We start from the raw sequence: 14931 nt of genomic DNA, 5'->3' as shown, positions 1-14931 counted from the left end.
GTAAGAAGTAGAAAACATAGAAAAGAGAGGGAAAAAAGGATAGTGAAAGAGTGTCTGAGTTAAACATCCTACTAAAGGTGCAGGGTTAGGCATGTGGTTTTACTGTCTTTGCATGGATAAGTAGAAATGAATGTGGTAATGTGCTTCACATTATCTTAGAAATCACTCTGTTTACAGGGTTTGGAGATACAAACATGTAGTAAACTGATGCATATAGTGTAGTGCAAGGAGCTATAATTGGGCAGAATTAACCTATCTTCTGGACAATCTTTACAGAGAGAAGAGGAGCCTATGCATTCTACATTATTCAGTTTGGGGGTCTTTTTTGCTGGTGAGAAAAGAATGTAACTTTATGCCGTATGTGCTGTCAAACGAAGCATTTGGAAACAGTTTCTTTATCTGCAGAAAGCTTTCCTACAGGCAGTTGCATGAGTAATTTACTTAGAAGGATATATTTAGCTAGGGACCACATAAATTCACCCTGGAATTAAAGTCCATGGTTAAAACTGCAGCTATTCCCTGGATTTATAGCATTCCACATGCTGATGTTCTGGTATCTAGTCTATTGGAAGGCATATAAAAAAGCATAAATTCAGGTAAAAAGTTGTTTACAATTACAAGTCTTATTTCTCTGTTAGTAGAGTGAATTGGCTATACTGAGGACAAGAAATTGCTTACATTTATGAAAACAATCTAAAATGGTGATTTTTAGAATAAATTGATTCTCAGCTCTTTAATATGTATTTGGTACTATTATGGATACAGTTTGAAATCAGCAAAGTATTCCACGTCCTGCACATACATTGTTCAAGAACTAATTATGTATTTCCCACAGCATATTCTCTGCTGATAACCTAGAGCTTCAAGTACGACATAACTGCAGTGTTAATATCACGGTAGACCTAAAACTGTGTGGAAGGAATGTGGTTAAGGGAATGAAGTAACATTTAAACTATGTGAACAGTTGACTGGGCAGATATAAGTGGGCAGCACTGCTTTACTTTGGGCTCTGTGCCATGCTGAAGTTGAATTGTATAAAATAATCAAGGACAGATTTTGATGTTGTTTCAAATGATAGTATTTATATTAAAAGATTAAGAGGGGAGGATCACACTTTTTATTTCATTTTTCTATTCTATTTCATATGTAGTTATATTAATTTCTCTCTGGAAGAACAGTATCTGCCTCTCATGTCTTGTACCTCCTCTTAGACCACTAGAACACAGAATTAAGTTTTTTCTTCTTTACAGCAGGAAGTTTTAGGATTATCAGAGAAGTGCATGCATAGTTTGAGCTGATGTTACCAAATATATAAGCAAGTGTTCTTGCCTATCCTAACATTAGAATCTGGACTTCAGGAGTCACAAAGAGAATCTCTTGCTTCTGTGGGAAATCAAAGTTTAACTTGGTTTCTCAAATATGTTAAGGTGGCTCACTAAATTTAGAATGCATATTTTCAGATACACTGGTTTCTTATTCTTCTCCTTACAGACATGTAAAGTATATTCTGTCACATTGTGTAGAACCTTGTTTTCCTGCAAAATACTTGATAAAGTAGGCAGACACTGGAAATGTTCATGAACTGTGAAATGAGAGATAAATAAGCGCTTATGGTACCAAGTATCCTAGAAGAAACTTCACTGTTTCCCCTTCCCAACTATGTAAATCCCCATCTTCCTTTTAGAGTTTAATTACTTTGATTTAAACTATCCCATTGTAAAACAAATAGGTTGAACCATATCTTGATCAGAAAGTCAATTGCTTAAGTGTTACACTGCCTTGCTGGAGCAAAATGCAGGACTCGGGGATTAACCTATTATTGTGGTACTACTATGCATTATTTTGCATGAATTCAGTAAACAGAAAGGTCTCAAGAATATGCCATCAGAGTGCTCTTAAGAAAGATTTTCCCCTTTGAGAATGTTTTCTTGTAGCTGTCATTCTTGAAGCAGCCCCTTTGCCCCTTTTATTATCAAAACAGCTAGTGAACTCCTGTGAACACACTGATAACTACTGTGTTTATCTTACTGTATGTCTCCTGTGACAAATATTAATGCCTTGGGAAGTGACCATAACTTGAAACTTCTGTGCTTACTGTAGAAGTGCCTTTTTATCTTCAAGAATGTCAAATCAAATTCCTTTTTCTGCTAGAATGGAAACTGCTATTGAATTTTTGATCTACCTGAGAGTCCATATTGGTTAACCATGTACCTTAAAATTCAGTGGCCGTTCATTCTTAGTTGCTTGTTGCCAGCCCAATCAATAGATCTTTAATGACAGTAAAATCTGTTCGGAAGAATATGTGGCAATAATATACTTTACTCTTTTTGCCTCCTGCAGCCTGTTCATTTGCTTACAGAGGTGTATGAAATCAGCTAGAAGGACATTAGTGGAATATTTAAGACTGAGAAGCTGTGTCTCACTTCTCAGCACAGATATTTTTCCTAATGAAATCAGGTTGCCAACTTTTCATGGAGATACCTCATAGATTTATTATTGCTTGTAACTGGAACAGAAAACGACCACTCATTTATTTGGGGGCCTGAAATGAGATTTAAGCTGTTCTAATTGCCTTGATGTAGTAGACCCTGGACTAAAATCATAACCTGTGGGTGAAATGGTTATTGGATTTTTCTCTGTGCTGAGCTGTAGTGCTTGCACTGCTTTCAACACAAGCTTGCTAGGTTGCTATCCATTTTGACATTTGTGAACAGAGACAGAAGTTCTGTAACTTTTCTCCATGTGTACCTATGATACAGGCTCACATAAAGCTACAGGTTCTTGTAAGGATCATTAAAACACTTCCCTTCTCCTCCCCCTCCCCCTGATATTTTCTTTACATTCTCTGAAATGCAGGAATGTAAAGAAAGATTATTGTCATTTTATGACAGCTCACAGTTCTGACTTTTTGATGTGTTCTTTTTAATGTACTGGCATGGTTTTACTCGATTCTTTTCAGAAAAAAATATTTCTTGGAGAAAAAGTGCTGAAGAATGCGCTGATTCTGAAACCATAACCCTAAATTACCCATTTCAGAGGGATGACACATCAGAGCTACAGATTTCTCTTTTGTACTATAGCCACTTGCAGCTACAAGAATAAAAGGCAACTCAGCAGCTTTTTGCAAGCCAGTGAAGATTTATAAGATGTTGTATTTTTGTACAAACTCTTGAGTACAAAATATCTATGAGTTGTGCATTCATTGTGTCTTCTAATTGCTTAGATCACAGTTTATAAAGCTATAGTGAACACTAGTACTACCTCTGAGTTGATTCTTTTGTGTGTCCTGACAATATTGCTTTGTGAATTAGTTGTTACTCTTTTAAGGGCACAGTATTCAAGCACCTCTTGAACAACATTGTAGACCAACTCCCAACTACCGGTTTTAGAGGAATCATGTTCTCCGTACAGTAAGTGTGAATCACAGATGCAGATTTTGTACCACAAAGACATGAAATGAAACCATTGTGCTTTAATAATACAATAATTGTAGCATATTTTTTTCAGTTTCTGACACACATGTTCAACCAGGTGAATTACATGGATGACAGCCAGTCTTGAACTTTTCTTGCTGTTGGTAGTTTAGATTCTTCAAGCAGTGTTCTAGGGCAGTAATGAAATCCTAGCCTCAGTGACACCTTGATGTGTATTAAAAATTGCACTTGGTAGAGAGGAAAACAGAAGTAAGGACTAGGAAAACAGAATTTTTTATAGATGAGATATTGTTTGTTAGCAGAGTTATGCAGGAACCCAAGATCCAACAAATTATGGCAGCTGTAGGTGAAGACCGAGGTGTTAATTAAGAGAGATAGGGTAGATCTGCTTTACAACAGGAAAAGGCTGTAAACATTGTTACTGAGCTGGATTTGGCAGATGATGTAGTTTGGGGCACCTCACCCACTATCTCAGCCAGCAGAGCCAAAGGTTCGTCAGCACTCTAGGCTCTTTAGTTTCCTGGACTTGGCATTTACTTCCACTCTGTGGAAAGTATGTATGTGTTCTTAACCTTGTATTACCTTCTTTTAAATATAATATGATGATCTCGGAGACAACAAAGATTAGTTAGACTTAAAATAAGATGAAAACCAGCAAAATCTTTTGAAGTATCTTTCTGAAAGTTCCACAGAAAAGGCTGTGAACCAGGAATTCCCCATGCAAGGGGAAATTCTGTTGCTGAACAGTGAGGCAGAGACAGATAATAGGGGAGTTGATTTGGCATTTCTTCTTCAGAACTGCATTTTAGGCATCTAGTAAGGAGAAGAAGTAGGAAAATAGGGTGACAACACTAATTTTCAGTGCAGTACTCTGAAGCACCTGCCTTCTAAATAGAAGCAGTGCTGAAGATGCCGTGCAGCTAGGTTCTGAAAAGTAAACTCCCTCTCATCTGCTAACAACTGAGTATTTATAAGAGTAAGTTATTTACATTTTACCATTGTAATTAAGTTAACTTGTTCTGGAACAAATCTCCCCTGATCTGAATTCCCCAAATGTGTGGAAATTTGGTCAGGAATCTATTTTAATAGAGGTATGTTTTGTGGTTTAATATTGTACATTGCTTGGAAATTAAATGTTAAGTATTTCTTATAGGTGTTGCCATTCTGACATGCTATCTGAAGAAGCAAATTGTTCAGTAATATTAGTGAACGTTTGCATCTGAGAAAATAAAGAGAGAAAATAAAGATGCTTTGTGATTAGACTGGTAAGCAAGGTTTGATTTAGATATGTTGTACTGAAGAAGTATATGTGACATGGAAAGAGGAAGAGGGTATAAAAGAAAAGACTAGCTTGCTTGAAATTTATACAGAATAAATTCATAATAATTTTTTTAGGTTTTATTATCTTTTAAATAATCCGAGGAGGTTGATCAGTTGTCAGTCATAAACATAGGCTTTCTGAAGAAGAGCTGGCATGATATAAAACCAGTAGAAAATAATTATAATAGAATATTAATATGGCACAGTGTACATTTTTCTGCAACGTTAAAACATTAAACAGTTTGGGTTTGTTTTTCTAATGGCATGGGTCACTGTGTAGTGGTTTTGGGTTTTTTTTGCTTGCACAAGTTGCAAACAGGTTGCTCAGATCTTTGAAAGGCAGAGCACTGATCCTTTTCCTTATGTGAGAGAAAAGGAGTTTTGTCTGGGAGCAGCTGTTTTGCAAAAACTATACAAAAACATAGGTGAACTTTGGCTTTTCTTATCCATGGTACTGTCCTGTCCTATTAAGCCTGAAATTTGGTTTCAATATTGAGTGAATATTGGAAAGTAATGAGTTTTGGTGGTAGTAGTTTTAAAAGTTAATTACCCGTTATTGTCTACAGGACTGAAGAAAAATGGTAATGAGTAGGTTGGTAATTAAACATATTAAATTATCATTAGGTGATTAAATAGTGCTGTACTGTGGCCTGTGGTGTAGATCCTTAAAATATTATTTGTTCTTTGTCTGCTTACCTCAGGCAACATTTGTGTGGTTTGCAGAAAACTCCTTGAGTTAAATACATTAGAGAAACAAAGTGTATATTATTACTAGAAATATTTATCCAAGACATATATGAGAAACCAGATTATTTATCAAAGTGTGTTATTTCATAATATTCCATGAGAATAGTGAGATCTCTCTTTTGAGCAGTTTTTAAAAATCATGCTTTTTCTTAGTGAATTTCAGTTTTCAAGGCTGAACTAGCAGAGGGCTATAGACTGTTGAGACAGTTATGCTTCATTCTTTTTTTCGTTACAGTTCTTACACCATGTCTATCTTATGGCTTCTGACAAAAGAGAGGTAGAGAACAAGAAAAAGACAAATGGCAGTGTAATACCAAGAGAAGATAAATGCAGACTGAATTCCTGATGAATTGTGTGTCAAAGTGGTAGGCATAATTGGGTGGCAACCCTTTTCTTTATATTGTACGGTAGTTTTCTTCATTTTACCTACACTATATTCAGGTACTAACCATAATTCATAAGAAAGATGTGTTGTACTGAAAGGTAAGCCTGAAGCAGCTAACACATCTTTCTGGAAAAAAGGTTCTAAATTTTGGTGGGCAAAACCAATGTAGAATATCTGCATATAAGAAATACTAGTGACAAAATCAAATACGATATCCTACCTGAGGGCATTATTTATGGGTGAACATCTGAAACAGCAACAGGTTCACCCCACAAGTAACATTAGGTCACTGTTCCACATAATTTTCTGAGGTTCCTATAAGTTATATGATCAGTATTGGACTTACTTCAAAGAAATAAGCCAAGTATGTGTGATTGTTGTTCAGAAAGGATCATAAATGATCTGCTTGAGCTGTCAGTGACCACGTGGCAAGTAGAGCAGATGTCACAGTTTAAAGTAGGTGGGTTTCTCTATTGTCACCAAAATATTTCAGCAACAAATAGAAAAGTTTTAAAATAGAAACAAGCACTATCTGGTAACTTCATTATAAATTACACTAAGTGGCGAAACAGAAAGATCCAGTATAGCTTTAGTAAAGCAGTCAACAGTATCAAAAAGGCACAAAAGCTCCAGGGGAATAGGAGTTCAAGGATTAAGAAGATTACTACATCATGATTTGTAGAATGCATTTTATGATTTCCAAGTTCACAACTGAATATGAACAAGCATTGCATGCAGTCTTTTCCTTTCTCTCCCTACTAAAATCTGTAGAAGAGGATAAAGCCAACCAGTAAGCAAGCACCCCACCAGATTATGAGCACACAATAAGGGAGAACCATCTATGTGAAATCGTGAAGGAACATAAGATGAATAGAATGTAACCATCCATATGTGGAGGTACTAGAAACAGTCAAAGTAGTGTCTTCATTCTTTTGTAATAAAGAAAAGGGTCCTTTCATAGTCAAGAATTTTTTAAGGCCTTTTTTCTTTGTTTCTAAAAGAGCAACTTCAAAGCACAGCATTGGGGGAACCCTCACAGTTCCATCTCTAAAATGCAACACCACTACAAGCCTCTTTCAGAACTTTCTACAGCAAGAGCCTACTATTGGAGAAGTGAATTCAGTATAATTAAATGGAATGGAAGACTGTACTCTGTTAATATTTTGTGATTACTGAAATCTGTCTAGTCAGGATTAGGTATTAACAAAGTATTTGTTAATATTAGTGAGGTACATCAGCTGTGTGAGGATGCTACATAGGAAAATGCCTCAGAATGATGTTGCAGGGATAGTGAAAATGAGAGGCTTTTGATGTTTTGTTCATGTGTCTGATTTGGAAAATAGGGGACAAGAGATTTCATGGGAGCAGAGATGATGAGGTATTAAAAGCATATACCTGATATATCAAGGTATTCATAGGTCAGAAGCTTTTAAATTCATCAGGTGCTGGTAGCAGGTAACAGAAACTGGAGAAGCAACAGAAGAAATTGTCAGTCCTTATTGAGAGCTGAGACCCACATTTTGGCAAGGAGTCAGTCAAGTGGGTTTTTCTGAGACCTTTAATCAAGGGTTATTGTGATCACATACATGTATGTAACTACTAAGATGTTGGACAGCAGCCTCGTTTTTCTGGGTATCACCAGAAGGATTGACAACCACTGACACTTTACATCTGTGTCTAACAAATGTATTGTACACGAGGGATATAAAGAATAAATAGCTGCTTACCTTTAGCCACTGCTCTGTAATATTATTTATTATGTCTGATCAGGATGTTTGCCTAGGAGGTTTCTCACTGCATGCATGTGGTTATCATGTCAGAGCGTTATGGTGATGTTGTTTACGTTTAGCTGTGCTTCCCCACTGAACATGTCCAAGGAACTAGCATGTGTAAAAGACTTAATTGCAAAGCATTGCTGCTGCTGATACAGGCCCAGAGGCCTACCAGATGCCTTGCTAAGTGAGTCAGTAGTCGATGGTTTTGGCTGCTAGACAGCTTAATGCAGTGATCGGAAAATGTCTGCCAAAATGAAGTTTCAAGAAATGTTTGTTTTCTTACTGGGTCTAGATATGCTTCTAGCTTTGTTTTACACCTTTAAATACTTCTCTAGATGTAGTTGGGAAGTTGGAAGGCAGCTGTGGCAGATGTAATAACACAAGCCATTGTTCTTTGTCCTGTAACTGTTATGTGTGGGTTTGTTTGCTTAACCATTGGGTGGGCATGGCATGGCTTATGTAGCAAATTGATGCCTCCGAATGTAGGTTCTGCTGTTAATCCGAGCAGGAGAAATCCTGACGCTTCATGTTTTGAAAGTAGGAAAGCAAGATGCTAATAGAGTTCTCTTATTTGTTTCAGAATAAAGAAAAAAAAAAGATTTAAACCAATATTAAATTAGACCAGAGTTCACGATATTTTATTGTCTCTGCAACTGTTCTTCTGTTTTGCAGAAATGCTATTAGAGCATTCCTCATGGCAGAGAGAATATCCCTGAAGAGTTTTTCACAGTTCATGTGTCAGACAGGAATGCAAAGGATCAATTTACAGCCACAGACAAAGATCTGAAAATGTCCGGGGGGATCTGGGAGAATGCTTCTCACCCCAAATAGTTTTACTGATTTAACTGATTCCACTTGTCTGACTGCAGTGTGTTTTCAGCTAACCCAGAGTTAATTTCTGAGTGACAGCAATAAAAACATCGTATGTAGGCTGCAGTGAGAGCTGGTATAGGAACATTAAACATGGTGTTACCTCCTTGCAGTCTTTTCTGTTTTAAAAATGAAGAGAATTTCAGTATGTTTTGGAAAGGTCACAAGTGCACTACTGTATTCCAGGGACAAACCTGCTGGTGCTGTGCAACTCTGTCTCCATGAGTAACTTGCTTTGTTTAGCAGATCATCCTTTACTACCCAGTTGCAGCTGTCAGGAAAAGCCCGGCATCGAGTTGCGGAGTTGTATTTAAAAGTGCTCTCCGAGATGGTTGCAGTGGTCTATAAGCTAATCAAAGCGGCTGCAAGTAGTTCACTGGTTCTGTTTGGCTTTTGGGTAACGCTTGTACTTCACCTGAAACTTGGTAGTCATTTTTAATTAATTTGCTTCTTAGATATATTTGTTTTATTGTAATTTAAAGTTTCCTGGTAAACTTATAGACAGAACCAGAGGACATATTAATCTGTTTAGGAGAGACAGTTTAGAAATTAACCTTTCTTATTTTCATATAATTTGCAACAGGATCTGTGAAGTTAGGCCTAAATCTTAGCAACATTTATGCATGTATTCAGCAGGAGATGGCATGAGGAATTTCACTGAGTTATCTGGAAATTTTTTTCTAGAAGAGCACACATACAGGTTGTCCTTTTTTTGACTCTTGCAAATGTTTGTTGTTTTTAAGACTAAAGAAAAAAAGCAAAGATTTAATTCTTACTGTGACTTCTAGCTCATGTTGAAGTTGGTAACACAAATCAGAGATATGAAAAATATAATCAGCATTTAGGATTTAGGGGGGGAAAAGCAGGTGCATTCAACTTGAAACCAATGCTTAGTACACTCAGGGTTGCTGAACTGACTGCCTGTGCCTCCGACTAGGAGAGAGAGGCGTGTTTTATTTCCCCTGCTTATTCATTTTCTGAGTCATTCATCTTGTGCTATAGCTATTGAAAACTGTAACAGAGTCTGGGAAGCGCTTGGCTTTTGAGTGCTGCCTCCTGATTGGACTAGGGAATGCTGCTGTTCGGGAATAATGTGTGAATACCATCTGCTCCGAGGAGCTGGGAGTCTCAGTGAATTTTGCTTGGAGAGGCACCTTTAGCCAGGACTACAGGCAAGGGGAGCAAGCTTGCTTTTCCTGTTTCTTGTCCAAACTTTTAGTTGTCGCTGGATTTCCTTTCTGTTTCCCTGTTGAACTTTTTTGTGCTTTGCTCAAGGGCTGAGGTGCTTCTCCTGTGGGTTTTGGGGTTGTTTTTCCTTATTTTTTTTTCCTGCATGGGATTTCTTCTGGGGTTCAGCATGCACACCAAATGGGGAAATAAATCAGCAAGTTTTGCAGCTGTTTATTGCAGCACAACAGTTAACATGGAATGTCTGAGTTGCTTTGAGAAACTGCTTCCAAAAATTTGACTTGCTCGTAAAAAGGTAAGCAGTTTAAGACTTCTGAATTTCAGGGACTGACTTTTTACTTGCACAGAGGTTTCGTTTAGTTAGGAATTAAATATGTCTCATTTGAAATGTACAGTTGCATTATAGCAATGCCTGAGATCAAAGACTGTGTTTTGTCTTAGAATTTCTTTAATGAGCCCGAAGAAATGAGCAGAGTTGGAACAATGATTGTCTTTTGCTCTTTTGTATAGAAATTGTTTTACAATAGGTCTTAATATAAACTTTCTGCAATGTAAGTGTAATGGTTATTCAAGACAGCACATATTTTTCAGTTTGCATCTTTATCAAGAGAACTCTCTCAACTCTTGTTTTCCTGATTATGGAATCTCTTTTTCAGACTGTTATCTCAGACGAAACACAGCTATTTTTCAGCAGTCCGGATTTGCAGTCAAACAGTGCATTCCACTTCAAGAAGTCAAGATATATTTTGTGAGCCCATTAAATCCTACTCACTAATGACCTGCTGGTGTAGACTCCGTCACTAGAGAAAAAACTGTAGCCATTCCTTTAACCTCAAAACAACAGGCCTGACACCAACACAATTGATGGCCACCACTCTCTCCCATTACTGTTAGCACATACTTAACTTTTTGATGTTCCTGTTTTAAAACATAATTTTTTTTCCTGAAGGTTACATTTCAGTCAGACATTTCTATCTACACAAAGGCAAAGTTAGCTAAGAGAGGGCATGAAATATTGATGTTTTACAAAATCTTAGCCTTCCAGTGAGTCAGATTATTCAATTTACTGTTGCTGTTCCAAGGAAAAATCTGCAAAGCATATTTCTAAGACTATGTTTGCTGAAGGCTTCACTGTCACTGTGATTTATTTTTGACAAATACCTGGTTTTTAGCTTTCTCTTTTGTGTTGGTATGTTGGTTGTAAGTGTATAGTAAGTATTTAAATTGCATGTACTTATATGTATTCTAAGAGAAATGTTTAGTACCTGTAAATAAGGGAAGAGTGGATATATGTAACTGATACTTGATCACTTGATCTAACCTAAACTTTTCATATTGAATCAATTTTAAATAAATAAGATCATCTTACATCTAGTATGCTTTCTTACACATAGGCCCTCTGAGCTAATGTTCTTGTAATACAGCAAAGAGAGGTTGCTGCCTGCAGTTTCACTAAAAAAAAAGGTTAACGATAGACATCTTTTCACTTAGTCATTTTTGTGGCAAAATGCCAGATCATCAAAAGTGACTCTTATAATGACAAAATAACTTACTTTGCTGAAGCCTGAATCAGGAAAATTGTTGCAAGCCAAGGAAGAAATGCCTGAATCACACAGAGGTGCAACACCAGTACAGTCCATTGGCTGGTGGTCACTGTACTTGCTTGAAATATAAGATAGACAGATTAAGGTCTCACTGTGCCTGGTGCAAGCCAAGTGTGTGTGTCTCTAATTTTCTGTATGTCAAAAAATCTTGAAAGGTCATGCATATACCAGTACAAATGAGATTTTCCAGTAATCATCACATTTCTAGGGGTAGAAAAATGATTTCTTATTCATTGCTGCTGATAATAATGATAAATGCTCACTTAGGCCTTTTTTGGTGGAATTATGTTGTCAATTATAGATTTCCCAGATGCCGTTTTAATCTGTCATTGGGCCAGACATCATGATTATAATGAAGTAGCATGAGGAATAAAATTCTGACCTTCGAACTCCAGAGGTGAAGATCACTTCCATTCCAGACATAGCAGAAGGGGTTTTAGCCATTGGCAGTAGTGGCTGAGTATCAGCAATAATTGATAGTATATGAGACAGTCGAATCAGAGCTTTTTAATTCAGTGGGATGTACATATGCATACTTAAATCAAACACCGGCTGATTGTAAAAGTGTGTGTATTTTTTGCTTAGAGTGAACAAGCTTTTATACTTCCCCTTCATCAAACACAATAGTTACTTGGTTCAGTGGTCTAACTGTAATATGTGTTTTTGCATGGGTAGACTTTATTGTTTAGGGACTTAACATGCAACCTTTCTTTAGAGGGTTACTGCTAGATCCCTTAACAAAGCTCACCGCAACTTAGTGGTGGTTAATATTTCCTTTTAATGGGATCCTATGTAGCTGCAAAACACTTTTGGTTTGCCTGCCTGTTGTTGATATGCTGGTATGGTCATCAATACTGCAATGCTTAAATGTTTTTCACTCTGTAATCCAGATATCTTCATGAAAACTTAAATGTGTTGCTATTATCTTATAAAGGGGATCTCAACTGAAAGTGGTTTGCCCAGGGTCATGCACAGCAAGCTTTTATCATTGTATTGTAATCACATTGGATCTTCTGTGTTCCTACTTAGCTCCTTAGCCATTCATCTTGCTCCATGGTTTTCCTGCTTGCTGATTTCCTTTTCTTCACTCTTCTCTTCTTCCTTCCCTGCCCCCCCCCCCCCAAAAAAAAAAAAAAAAAAAAGTATTGCTGGAGGACATTTGTCATTTTGCTGTGGAGAGCATTATCCACCTGACATGTCTACATGAATTTGGAAAATTTCAGTGCTGTTTTTTTTTCAGCGCACCAGGGTATTTGTTTCCTTGAAGATGAAGAATTGTCATTTTCACTATAGGAAAGAGTACTTTCTTGCTAAAGTGGCAGCTCTGACAATGCAACACTACTACTGTGCATTTACAGCTTGATTTCAGGAATCCATATAAAGTTCTTTTTTGCTCCACCACAACTCTTTCGCCTGACTTAGTTGCCAGGCCTTCTCTGGCAGTTCATTCTCACTTAATTCACAAAGAATGTGGCTTCTTCTGCCATGCTTGCTGCCTGGAGTCTAAATCAGTACATTTTTAGTGAACTTCAGCTTAAGACAAGCCTGACCTACCTAGAATATAGGTTTCCAGTTTGCAGACATGAGCCAGAGTGATGAGGCATTACCATTAACATTAAACTACTTTGCATGTATCTGTGCTAGCTATTTCTATTGCCTTTATGTAATCTAGCATTCCTTTGCCAAGGAGTAAAATGTAATAGGAGCTATTTTTGTGTTCTGGGGAGTATTTTTGCTGGCTCTGAGCTCCTCTGAATAGATGCCGCCTCCTGCTATGATGTCATCGATTCTGGTGCTTGCCAGTAGACTATTAAAATTTTTAAAATCAAGATAAAATCAAGATAAGACAACAAAATCAAGATAAAAAATGGGTATCTCGCCTCAATTTAGGTCAGATGAAGCATAGAAATCAGTGTTTTCAACAAAAGAGAAGCATTAATGGAGAGAGAAGGACTTCAGAGAAACTGGGACAGTGGTGGCAAGCACAGTAGACCAGAGAATTCCTGGTTTCTGTTTCAGGCTACGTGAAACCATTTTGCAGAGCAGCTGTGAAAGTGACAATCAGAAAAAGTAGGTTTAATTTTGAATTTCCTCATGGAAATTTTGGAAGTCCTTCTTTCTCTCAAGGTATTTAAGCCCACATCTGCTCTTTGCTCACAGGAGACAGTGCTAACGACCTTGCTCTGGGGTGGATTGTCTTTAGTTCCTCTGACCCAGGAACAGTAAGTCTGCTGTGAAGAATATGTAGTGACTGGAACAGGAAGTGAAAATGAACAGCTTCTCTTCCCTTCAGTCTTGGGAATTTAGTCTTGAAAAAAAGTAGAAAGAGCTGTATGGCAAATATATGAAGGGCTTTTGAATGATCAAAATCAGATTTTCTACAGAATAAGTTATTTCCCAAAGAAAATTCAGCTGATTTCATCTTTCTGGGTTTTTTTTGCTCCAAACTTGTCTTTTTTAGAGAGAATTTCTTTCCCAAGTTACAATGTCTCACTCTTTGACTTCTATAGCATCTGAAGCAATGCTATTCCTACTACCAGGAACAAAAAAGTAAAACATGTTTTGTACTGCTAAAAGAATAACAGACAATGGTGGTATTTCTTTGAATTCATTAGTTTAGCATTTAATCCCTTAAGAGTCAATGCTTTAGAATAGGTAACTGCTACATTTAAATCAAACTTGGTCAAAACTTGAGTGTTTTTGTATGCTTTTCTTGATAATTTGCAAAAGTATACATTGCATTGTACTCTCAGATGAAAATTAATTCCAAAACCTATACTGTGCTACCTGCTGGCCTGGCTGCTGTTTCTGTGGTGGGTATGTGAGAAGTGGAAGGCTGCTATCTAAACTCTAAACCCTGTGTGGGTGTTCTGCCAAGAGTAACTATAGAAGAATAACCACAAAACTGTATTAGTGATCCTCTCAGCCACGAACTGAAGATTTACACCTCCTTTATGAGGATTTGTTTAGGCTTCAGGGCCCTTCTTGCTGGAGTTGTTGTTACTGGGGTCTGTTAACTTGGCAAACTGCTGTGATAACTTTGCATCATATGCCTTCAGCAGGCTGAGGGTGAAGTTGGAAGAGCCGTGGGTACCTCAGTAAAGGCCATAGGTTAAACCTAAAGTGCACAGTAGAATATAAAGCTGTTACATTTTAAAAATCTTGTTTAAGGACGAGGTTTCTTAATGTTTCAAATAATTTATATTTGTATATATTATATGTATAATATACAATATATTAGACATACATACCTATATACCAAATAATAAAAAAATCTAAAAGGGGCAGCCTACCATAATATTCCAGTATATGTATTTCCAGTCTTTCTTCCTGAACTCCCATCCAACATCCTTAGCTTCTGATCCTGACCTCAGCAGCTTCAGGGCAAGACAAGAATCTCCTTTGTTTTGAGATTGTAACTTTTAATTAAGTAGCATAGAATCGAAGGCAAAGAATATTGTTAGTTGAAGTGAGTCATGTACTTAAGTTCATTCTGCAGTCACGTGTCTAATAGAACTTAGATTAAATGATTTATGGACAGAAGAACTGAATCTCTGGAATAAAGTCAAGGTTTGAAAATAGGTGTCTTGAGAAGAGAAGTGGTTGAA

The 14931-nt window shown here is 37.0% G+C and overlaps 1 protein-coding gene across 3 annotated transcripts in view; it reads left to right on the top strand.

Annotated features, from left to right (window-relative positions):
• The window catches only part of DAB2IP (DAB2 interacting protein), a 249502-nt gene that overhangs the window by 39738 nt on the left and 194833 nt on the right, over positions 1-14931 (top strand). The window contains exon 1 of one of the 3 annotated variants that reach the window (XM_080402867.1): positions 5791-10014. The exons of the other annotated variants lie outside the window; for them this stretch is intronic. The gene's annotated coding sequence lies outside the window, so the exon portion shown is untranslated. Of the gene's footprint in view, positions 1-5790; positions 10015-14931 lie in introns of those variants that run through there. 3 annotated transcript variants of the gene reach the window in all.

The sequence above is a fragment of the Falco punctatus genome (assembly GCF_963210335.1).
Source record: "Falco punctatus genome assembly, chromosome: 9".
In the NCBI taxonomy this organism is placed as follows: domain Eukaryota; kingdom Metazoa; phylum Chordata; class Aves; order Falconiformes; family Falconidae; genus Falco; species Falco punctatus.
This window is presented reverse-complemented; position numbering and strand designations above follow the sequence as displayed.